This window comes from Elaeis guineensis, chromosome 5, assembly GCF_000442705.2.
Source record: "Elaeis guineensis isolate ETL-2024a chromosome 5, EG11, whole genome shotgun sequence".
Taxonomy (NCBI): domain Eukaryota; kingdom Viridiplantae; phylum Streptophyta; class Magnoliopsida; order Arecales; family Arecaceae; genus Elaeis; species Elaeis guineensis.
The window spans coordinates 41,384,249-41,396,600 of NC_025997.2; positions in this window are offsets into that span (position 1 = coordinate 41,384,249).

Sequence of the window (12,352 nt, forward strand, 5' to 3'; positions counted from 1 at the left end):
AATCTCCGACCAATGAAATCCAACCCCGCTAGACCCTTTTTTTTTTTCTTCGCCTCTAATTGTTGTGGCTGCCTCTCCCCTCCATCTTGACCGCCTCTGATCAAGCTCTGCTCCTCCCTTGCCATCTTGACTGCACTACTGCAGTTGCCTCTCCCTGCTGCCTTGATTGCCTCTTTCTCGAGATCCGACCATCCATTCATCCGGTTCTAATTTTGACGGCCTAAAGCCCGATGAGCAACTTAAGTGAAGGAGAGGTGGGCAAAAGAGGATGAGGGGGGTGGTTGGGGTGGCAACAAGCAATGGCAAGCAGACGGGTGGTAAGAAAAAAAATATAAAAGAGGATTAAAAAATATTAAAATATTATTTTTTATAAAATATAAGAAAAAGAGGAAAGTGATAGATTTGGTAGTGGTGTAATTTCTTAAATATCTTTTATAATAAAAAATTATAAAAAAATACCACAGTAAAATCCTAATTTAAGTTACAGAATAGTTTTTATAAATATAAAAATAATGATATTTTCTATGCTTTATTTAAATATAATTACAAAAATAGTCAATAGTATAAAAGCCACGTGTGGACATGCACATAAAATATTTACAAGCATAGACCATGTAATAAGAAAATAATTATGATATATTATGTTATTGGTAAATATATAAAAATTATAAAAATTTCATCATTCCAATTTTAAGATTCACATAATATAAATGTACATATTAAGACATTTTCGTTGGAAGAATGATGTCGTATCAAAAGGTTTAATTTATGATATTATGAAAATTATTAAATGAAATTAGGCTAAAACCCACCTGATAAATCGTGCGCCTAATACAGTTTGCTTAAAGCTCATATATTTCACAATATAAAACTTAATCAAAATTATAAATATATAAAACATAGTTTTCAATTTTTTTATATCCTGTCATGCACATTTAATTTTCATTACAAAGAAAAATTTTTGTAATCAAATCCCATGAAAAAAGTAAATTAATGAAATGGATTGACTTAAAACACATATAATGAATCTTATGCCTAATATATTTTATTAAAGCAAAGCAATGCAGGATATGCATTTTAAACAGAATGTACCAAAAAAAAAAAGTTTCATCATGTATAAATTTGCAATGAGTAAATTGATATAATGATTTGATTGTTTGTGAGATCGACTTTTTATGAAGTACATATACAAAAAATGAATGCTTATATGTTGAATGATAGATCAACTCCAATATATGAATAAAATGTAATATATTTTAATTGGTTGCATGGAGGATCTCCAATGTTATATATCATAGGAAATATTCACATGTGTTGATATATAAGTTGAAGTCCCGACATATGATCGATGAATCCAATGTTTGTCAGATGTTTGTCATTTCATTATAAATATGGACTTGGATTTTTGTTTTGTTTGGAGAGAAAATTATTTAGATATGTTAATATTTAAAGAATAATTAATAGTATTTATTTATTAAAAAATAATTTTTTTAAAAAGAGTTATGATTCAATTAAGAAGAAGTAATTCCTTCGAATCACTCAATCAAAATCTCTTTAAAAGATAAAAAAATAAAAAAAATTAATAAATTAAAATAGGATCTAGGTCTTTTTTTTATTAACAAATAATAAAACTGAGTTATAAAGCATCTATTTATATTAGTGAGTTCCATCTTTACGCAATTTGGATTCTGCTTCTCATTAAAAAAGAACAACATTTTTGAAACAAGCATATCTTATAAAAATAATTATGAAAAGTAAAAATTTAATAGAAAATAAACTTAACTTTTACATAAACTTTACCTTCAACCTCTTTACGTAATTCTTTCTAAATTTGGAGATACAATTTTGGTCAAAATCTTTCTCTAAAAAAGAAATATTTATACTAATCTGTCCATTTAAGAATCTAAAGAATGAAATTTGACTTAGACTACTCCACAAGCCACGCTCTTAAAGGATGGTGCCATGTTGTCCATTTTAAAAGTTTATCCAATTTCAAAAAAAGTGCATCAATACATCGTATGGATATGTTAAGACATTCCAAAATTTAGCATTTAATTTAGCTTCCCGATATAGCAGATCTTTCTTTGGACCTATTTATACCAATATTTATAGTCTAGCTGGCAATTGATGGCAAGCACCACATGAGTAGATTTGAGGAATTAGATAAGCAAGAGCCACGTGACTTCTACCAAATGTGATGGAGTTCAATCATAATAGATTATGTTATGTATAAAAATGTAAACCGAACAAATAGATCATTCGGCCAAACCATAGATGGGTGGTTCAAAAAGGTTAAGAGATTTGATAGTGATTAGCCATTGTGCTCTGATGGAAGTCATAGACTAAAAGACATAAAGTAATAGGGTTTGTAGTTAACATACATGGAATTATAGATATAAACAGTCAAAACCATTGAAGATTGTAGAGATATGGGCAGTTGTGAAGACTAGCAATTATATTATAATTATTTCAAAAATCCATCAAAACAATTCATTTATATTATCATATTTTTATTTTTATCATTTTATGCTAATAGTTGGTATAATTTAGCTTTTCTACCATAGCTCTGTTTTACACCATTTACTTTAGCTCCTTACTACACCTCTTATCATAAGCCCATACGACCCCCTTACCATAGCCCTATGTTGTAGCCTTTTCACTACAGTCCTACATTATATTCCTATCTAGATCTATCTCCTTCGAATAGTGGTGGGATGGTGGTGAAAATCCTTGTATAATGGTCATCACACTAGTTTTGATAGGATAATCGCATAACTACAATCATGCCACCTAGGGAAAAGCTGAAAGTTTCAACAACTAGACCTCTAAAGCTACAACGGACGTGGTTGCTATGCTGCAAGAGAGGTTTCACATAGATAGTAGCATTCATTGATGAGGATATCAATAAGTCATATAATTAGTAGAATGCAGCATTAAATGGTAAGTTCTTAGAAAAAGACTTTCCATTACTGTTTATCCAATACGAAATGAGGATGAGATGGAATATGGAAAGTAATTTCTAAGTCTCACCTCTATCAGAGAATGTTCAACTCTTTGATCTACCCTCTGAAGAGGTCCAAGTAAAGATCCTTGTCAAAGGCCCTTGGCCCTTGGCTAGCCAATTGCTGGCACTTGAAAGCTAGAGGATGAATTTCAACCTGATCAGGACAAGATCCATCAAGCTAGGGTTTGGGTTTGGCTACCGAATGCCTACGAAATTATGGAATAAAAAAAAGATATTCAAGATATTATGGCTAGTTCTCCTATCTCTCTTGATGAATGGATGGAGTCTTCAAAATAGAAGAGTTTTGCTAGAGTCTACATCCTCATCGATGTGGAGAAGAGTGTCTATCCAGGAACATAAATTCGGGTCAAAGATAACATGATTTGGCAGCAATTCTTTCATGAAGAGTTGCCAGACATCTGCTACACCTATGGCCTGATGGGGAGAACCAGGGAATCTTGTGGTTGCACCGAGATCTAGGGAGCCAAACAAGTGTATGGTCCTGGATTCACACTGCTAGGGTACCAGTCTCACCCATGCCACCTAAGGGAGGTGGAAGATCTCCCACTTCCATCCTCATTAGTGAACAATCCTCATCCACATGGATATAACCCAAGAAGACTATGAGGAAATCACCACCAAAATCAACTATTTCTAAGCTTGAATCCATACCAAAGGTGGCTTTTGAAGGGAAAAATCTATTTCAAGGATGGATCGCCAAGAAGCATCTAAAATTTTTTCTATAATAAGCTAACATAGATTTTATCTTTATCTGATACACAGTAGAATAGAGATCAAATCTTCAAAAGATTCTAAATTCGAAGTCTCACAAAGGTTTGAACGTATAAACTCTCTACTTCGCACGTATGTCAAACTTCACAGGAAAGCGAGATGAAGTCTCATATCGTCGTACCTTCTCAAGACAGCAAGAAGGAAAGAAAGAAGAGCTTTGGTGTGATGCCTTACACCTGAAATTGGGATGCTAGAGCCTCTTCACACCAAGAGGATTGGATGCCTAAAAACCCACACGCCAAGGAGAAGGATGCCTTTCTTCTCTTGGATGCCACCTCTCTCTCTCTTTTTTACCTTAGCATACAATCTAATTGTTATACTTTGATGGTTAGAAGTCCTCCCTATTTATCGATGATTCCCCATGACCCAATAGACTAAGAGTCCTAATTCAAATCAGCTTTGAATTATTCCATCCCCTATTTAAGGAGTCCTATTTGAGATAGAATAGGCACCTAACTTGGCACCTCCATGCGCCCATGCCTACACCCAAGAGGGGGGCAGCAAAACCAGCACCCCCACCCTCTTTTGGTTAGCCATGAAGAGAGAGAGTCCCAACAAAATTGGACTTTAAGGATCTAATCTAAATATAGATCAAAATGAATCCAATTCGAACCTGATTCCAATCAATTTCGAATATACTGTCAATCCCAAACTGTTTAAGATTTAGGATCAAGTCTAACTTAAAATTTTTTAACTTAATTAAGTCTAATTAAATCAGATCTAATTTAAAATTAATTAACACTTAAATCTAATCTCTCATAGACTCCTTGGATCATAGATCAAATCTTGTTCATCTTCGAAATTGAATCTAAACTTCATGTCTAGTGCTAGCTAGACATAGTCAACTGTTTAATCCTGTATGATCCATAACTTAATTCTCAATCAAATCAATCCATATATTCAATCAAGTCATATACTTTCAAATTAAACATATAAACTTAGGTTAATCATTTTTTATGTTACTTGACTTTCTACGTGACTCCATAGATTCGAACACTAAGCCGGTAGCACAGAAATCATTTTTTATACTAATCGAAGTTATCATCTAGCAATAATTTTCAATATCTGGATAGATCGAATATTTGTAAGGCAATATTCAAGAACCTATGCATATCATTATTGCATAATTCATTCCTTTGACCTTGAATGCTCAAGGATGATCTAGGGCTAAACTGTCAACTCTGAAAGAATCATCCACATTATATTCCAATCTTTCAAAACCATCAGATGAATTATCCTGATCAAAATTTTACTAAATTAAAATACAGTGATGTATTAGCTCCTATAATCTAGAGGATTTAATCTCATCTTGATCCACGCACCCAATAATCTTCCATCAATGAATTAGAAATACAGATAGTCCGACATCAAAACACAGTGAATTGCTTGTAAGTTACTATGATGATCTCATATTTAAGATACACTTATGCCCATATGCTATGTAAGTAGCTCTCAATAATAGAGTGCTCAGCAGGTGAGTCACTTATTCAGTGATGATATACTCTGACATCTCATTTGTATACTATATTAGTATCTCCATACTCCTTAGTTAAGAGGACAACCAACCTATATGGTACACAATGATCTTTACTCGATAAACATCATCATCTTTTAATGACGTATCATTTGATCGCGTACATGTTTAAGAACTATACGATAAATCTTCTTTTATCGATTATTTTATAATTTCAAAGACTTCATCACAACACAAGAGTTTTAACAAGAAAGATATAACTTTATGATGAAAGATGCCAAAATAACTTTTATTTATTGATAAATAATTCATATGTATATTACAAAAAGAGCACAATCATCCAAACGATTAGCTTCATGATCTCAGTTCACTCCACTAGTGAACAAACTATTTGAGAAAATTGAACCACAAAATATTGAGAGAGTGTTGGCACTGGATGCTATAGCCATAGCTATGAGTGTTAGAGGGGCCAAGAAAAAAGAAAGAGATCTCCAACAAAAAATGATACACTAGAGATTTGCAAGGCAGCTAGATCAGACTCTCTTCTACAGACGAAGCTACTTATCTTGGAGGACTTAGGTTCTCAGGATGATGGACCAAACCAACAAACTTTTACTGTAATTTTCCTAAGGTGGAAGATTACATACAAGGAAGTCTAGAGACCTATTGCTGCAATCACAACAAGTCAACACAAGAGGTAGCTATCTAGGTCATCTTCCATGGGGGACATCCATGTTCAATTTTTGCAGGGAGTTAAGCACTTGATTAGGGTAATGCAACTCATTCATATCATGTTTATTTTACCAAATTGCAGTGAAAGTTAGATAGCCTAGGAGATAGGGAGAGGGGGATATAGGGTGTTACCGAAGATGCTAAAATGACCCACAACTCGAAGGAGGTTGTTGTTTAGACTAATTGAGGTCAAACAAATGATGTAGCTGAGGGGGACTACCTGTGTCCTTGATGAAATCTAAATGAAGACAATTTAATGGAATTGCAAAGGGGTGGCAAAGCTATCCTTTGCAAATTATGCCAGATCCCTAATTAGGCAATATGAATCGGATATATGCTATTTTTTTGAGAAAAGGCTTTTTTACAAGTCCTAGCTAGGATGAGGAGATTTATTGGACCATAATGAAATATTTATATGATACATGCACAGGGGCTATTAGGAGATATAATAGTAGTATGAAGAAAAATTTTGGATAACATTAGTTTCCCCCATATGGATAGGCAGGTAGTATTCGGGATTTTATCCACTAATCAAAACTACTCCTTGATTTTGGGGGTTGTTTATGCAAGCACCAGTGGCTTAGAGCACAAGCAACTGTGGATGAAAATTAAGACAATATTGACACTATAACTACCTCTTCTCTTGATGGGTGATTTTAATTATATTTTACATGTCTCAAATAAGAAGGGAGGACAGCATTTTCAAGTAAATAGAAATATCTAGGAGTTTAGAGGCCTCATTCATTGAGCTCGGCTCATAGACATGGGATTTCAAGGTCCCATAATTACCTAGTGCAACAATAGGTAGGGGAGGGCTAGAGTTTGGGAATGAATAAATCACGTGTTTGCTTCACATCGATGGTTGAATTTGTTTCTCGAGTTGGCAAAATTTTACCTAACTAGGTTTGCTTCCGACCATTGTTTCATTCATTTATCTCTGGTTGAAAGTATACCTAGGAAAGTTGCTCCCCTCAAATTTGAGAAGATGTACATGTATTGCAAAGGTATTCATGAGGTAGTGAGTCAAGCATGGCATTGTGATGGCAATTACTTCCCTCGTGTCAAATTAACTATGCTTCTACATAGCACCCATTAGGCTATCATAAGATAGAAGCATCAAATAGGCAATATATCTACCCAAGGACAGCAACTCTAAATATAAATTTATGACATCCAACTCAAGGAAGCCCAACAAGCAAGGACATCTAATCAACAATATGGTCAACTTATGGCCCTATTAAGAAAGCATAACAAAACCTTGCATATGCAACAGATTCTATGGAAATAAAAGGCTAGAGCTACATGGTGGAAAGGAGAAGACTTAAATAACAAGTTTTTTCATTGAGCTACTATATTAAGGAGAAGAAAGAATAGAATTTTAATATTGCAAGTAGAGTAGGGTTTACAAATAGAAAATTTAGATGATATTGGCCTAATCCTTCTGGAGCACTTTCAACATCGGTGGACCATCCAACAAAATGTGGATGATATGAGCATTTCAACTATTCAGCCATTGGTGTTAATGAATAAAACACTAATCTGACTAAGCAAGTGTTGCAAGAGGATATAGAAGAGGCTATCAAAGGAATGAATCCAAATAAAGCCTTAGGATCAGATGGCTATCCTACTTTCTTCTTCTAAAAATTTTGGTATTGGATAAAAAAAAAGTAATACAAACTGTGTGGCATTTCTTTTGCACTACAACTATATTAGATTCATGGAGTAGAACATATATTACTCTTGTTCCTATAAAAAATAACCCAAAGAAGCCTAGTGATTATAGACCCATAAGCCTATACAATACAACTTATAAAATAGTGGCCAAAATTATGATGAAAAGACTGTAAATCATATTACTATCCTTAATTTCTTGGAATTAGAAGCTTTTGCATAAGATAGAAGCATAGTAGAGAATATTCTTCTCACCTAGAAAATTATACATTCATTAGAGAAAGCTCTACCAATGAGGGGATTAGCTATATTGAAGCTTAGTATGGAAAAAGCATATGATGGGGTTCACTGGCCATTTCTATTTCATATCCTAGCTCAATTTGGCTTTCATCCAAAATTTATAGCTTGCATCAGAGCTTGCATTCTGAATTCCAAGCTTGTTTTATTGTTAAATGGATCTTCAACACAATGGTTTTAGCCTTTCATGAGACTTAGATAAGGATTGCCATTATCGTCTAATTTGTTCATGTAGTGTTCAGAAGTGCTGTCCAAATTGCTCAAATATGTCATACAAAATAATATTATGAGACCATATTGTTAGATGTATATCTTAAAAATCAATACGGTAGACATATTGTAATAACTCTAAAGCATAATTTTGTACTTAAAATATTGATTTGATCAATAAAAAGATAAATTTTATTTTAATTCAAGTCTGATGTGTTCTTGAATCATCCATAAAATTAATACTTCAATATATATTCTTAAAGAGTTGAGAATTAGAAGCATGTATAATTAATTTCTAAATGCTCTCAGTCATAGTATTATCATGAGGATGGTGATCGATCCAGACAGATCGATGTATAGATCGCTTCTTTTGAGATAGATGAGTCTTTGATTTACAGTGTAGAGACATTGAGCGACGAGTATGGATAATTTTTAGAGAACAACTAGTACTGAGCATGATTATATGAGAGATCACTTAGATTTTTATTTAATCATCAATGATTGTCTCGATGCTATAGTTGTGTGTATGGTTCTTTGACCTGTGATAGCATGATTGTTCGCAGTAATACTACTGGAGTTTGACTGACACATGAATATGACCTCGATGAGATCTTGTAGTGGATGTTGACGATAGTTGGTCCATTGTAGAAGTAGAATGTGTATCTAGATAAAATCTATCGATCTTGATAGAAAGAGATAATCCTATAGAATTTATTGGTGAAGAATTTCGTCGATGCCGGAGAAGCTGGAGTCGAGGAGATCGCGTCCACCGTCGGAACCTGCAAGAAAAGTCTAAACTGGAGTTAGAGGTGCTCCGACAAGATCCTCCGACGCTCAAGTCAGTACTCTGCCTCAACAGAAATGGAGCACTCGAATGGGATTTTAGCAGAGTTTTGAGATAGAGTTTTGAGCTTAGAGAAGAACGTATTTGGAGGTCCCTTTTTATATATGAAGAGCGTAACTGATTGACAGCGACGTCTGTAACTGCCTGGTAGTGGACTGTTCAGGACCACGCAGAGTTTGTTACGGAGAGTAGTGGCGTCAGGGGGCCGTTCAGGGCCACGTGGAGTTTGTTATAGAGAGTGGAGTGGTGTCTGTTGTCGTGACTTGCCAGAGAGTGGTGGAGCCACGTGAAATCCGTTATAGAGAGTGGAGTGGGGTAGTGGCCATTATCGTGACTTGTTAGAGAGTTCGGACCTGACGGTTGAAGCTCGGCTGGGATGTTTGATGGAGCAGAATGGCTCTCTGTCTCTGCAATCTAAGAGAGGCTCGGATGTTTTCGAGGTTGCTGACGAGTCCACTGTTGTCAGATGCCTAGAGCGCTGATGCTGTAGGTGAAAGTCATCTGCTATAGAAGCTTGGATGGAGATTTTCTGTTGGAAAAGTCTGGTTTCATGAGGAATCCGACAGAGGGTCGACCGACAGTGGACTTCGGATGGCGTTGTAGAGGTTCGTCTGCTGGAGGAGTCTGGAGGATCCTGTGGAAGTCTGATTGGCATTGTTGAAGTCCGACTGACGCTATTGAAGGTTGATGGTTGGGGAGGTATGGCAGACACTAGAGGCGGTCGGTCATTGTAGAAATCCAGCTGCTGGAGTTCGTCCGTTGTAGAAGTTCGTCCGAAATCCATCCGCTATGGAAGTTCAGACGGAGTCCGGTTCTTATAGAAGTCCAGATAGGGACCGCTTATTGAAGAAGCTCGGCTGAAGTCTGTCTGTAATAGAAGTTTGGAAGGAATTCATTTACAGTAGAAGCTCGGATGGAATTCGCTTACAGTAGAGATCCGGAGTAGACCGTTTGCAGTAGAAGTTTGGAGTAGACTGCTTGCGATAGAAGTTCGACTGAAATTCGAAAGACGGTCGACCACCGTAAAAACTTGGATGGAGTCTGGTTACTGTAGAAGTCCTACTGCTGAAGAAGCTCGATCATCGATGAAGTCTGGAGGAAGTTCGGAGTAAAGTCGATCGTGGCTGGGAGAAGTCTGGAAGAGATTCAGAGAATAGTCGACCACTGTAGAGAATCGACTGAAAGTGAAGTTCAGAGAGCGTTTGGAGCAGTCCGATAGATGAATGGAGAAGCTCATGATTGGAGAAGTCCGAATGATTGGGGGAGTTCGGAAAGATGCCACATAAGGTTGGAAGCCGGAAGAGCCCTGGAAGGGTCGGCCTTTTACGAACTTCGGCTGGGGTTATTTTATACCCAACACCAGTCCCCTTACTTTCGAGTTCGGGTTCTGAATGAAGGAAGTACAGAAAAATTTTCACAGCCGAAGTTGCCTCCCTCGATTTCCATACTCGGTTGTTTCTAGCTATTTTGGCATTTGGCGTGCTGGTGCTGGAGCCTTTTCAAATCAAGACGATCCGAAAAGATTTTTTTGAAATTCCCGTCGGAGTGTTGCTCTAGGTATGATGCAATAATGGTTCTATCAGTTGCCAGCCACTTTTAGCCACCTGCTATGGTGAGTGGGACACACGGTGAGTGTAGATCAGTCAGAAGAGATCCGCAATCATTACTGCATCGGGCCTTATTGCCTATTTAAACCCGCTCTCCTCCTCCAGAGATTTCACTTTGCTTGAGAGTCCTGTTGGTGCCCTTCTTCTTCTCCGAGAGTTCCATTCCTCTCGGCCTTAGGCGTTCTTCGAGTCGATCCCCATCTCTGCATCTCTGCACCTCTCGGACCAGCCTAGGTTAGTTCCAGAACTCTCCTCTTTTTTTTTTCTTTCCTACTGTTCTTCTTCTATTTTTCTTCCTTTACATTCCGTTTGTTCAGTTTTCTGCGAGTGCCCCATCTCTTATTTTTTCTAATTTTTTTTGGGATTTTTAGGATTTTCACTTGATTCAAAATATCCTCCAACACTTTCTCCTCTAGCAGTTCTAAGAGTTCGTCCGTTCCAGTCCCACAAAATCCTAGCTTTGTAGAAGAACCTCACCTGATCTTTGTACCAGACTCCATCCCCAGCTTTCTGACTTTGAAGGAACTCTCACTGATTAGGATTCAGTACGGGATTCCTCTGGAGTACGAGCTGGAGCTTCTCGGGCCAACTGGCCGGGTTAGTGTTCCTCCTCCTGGCTGCTTCTGTTTATGCCAAGAAGCTTTCCACGCCGGGCTTCGACTTTCACTTCCGCCTTTTGTCATCGCTCTCTTCCGCTTTTTAAACATTTCTTTAGTTTCTGTAGCACCGAACTCCTTTAGATTTCTGATAGGGTTTCTTTCCCTCTGTCGCCTAGCCGAAGTCCAGCCAACCCTTTCTTTGTTTAGAAATTTCTATACTTTCAAGCATCACCCTTCGACAAAGGACTGGTGGTACTTCTCTCCCCAGTTCGATAGAAAAGGGTTGTTGAAAGGTGCCCCCTCTTCTATCCACAACTGAAAGGAGAGGTACTTCTATGTCTGATGCCCGACCTTGGAGCTGGGATTACCCCCCCAGGGCTCTCTGAGGGATTCCATCTGTCGGGCTTCTAGCCTGGGAAGGGACGACCTCGAAGCCTCCAATAAGCTCGAGGCCTATCCAGCTCTCCTTTTCTCTGACCTTCTGAAGGAACAACTCTTATTTAACGTCGGTCTGAGTCCTCTTAACCCTGCCGGTACTATTATTACTATATATATATATATATATTTTTTCACTGCTTTTTCTTTCTCTTATTCTATTTCTGAGCCGTGCCGATCTTCTTTTATTGCAGACATGGACACAGGCGTGGCTCGGAGGTTAGCCCAGGGTCTCAAGACCCACAAGAGAAAAGGTGCCGCGACTTCGGGGTCGACAAAGAGAGCCAGGACAGAAGAGATGAGCTCGACCGCACCTGTCCAGGTGGCTGTTGCCGTCGACGTCCCCTCTGACGTCGAGCCCGAAGTCCCTCGAGCCTCTTCAAGGAGCCCCCCGATCGAGGTTTCTGCTCCAGAGGCTCGTCTCGAGGGGGCACCGAGGGTCGAAAGGAGGAGGAGGAAGAAGACCCTGGCCCGCAAGAGCCGCAGCCACAAGGTTGCCATCGAGGGGGCTGACGGCTCTGAGGAAGATCTGGAGGAAAATCCCTTCAACAATAGAGATTTGATAAAGAGGCTGGTCGAAGGGTGCATTCTGCTCGAGGTTGTCCATAGGATCGTCCATGCTGATCTTGAGCAGCGGGTCTGGGACTCTTTGGGATCATTTCTCGAGGTAGGTCAATTCACTTTTTT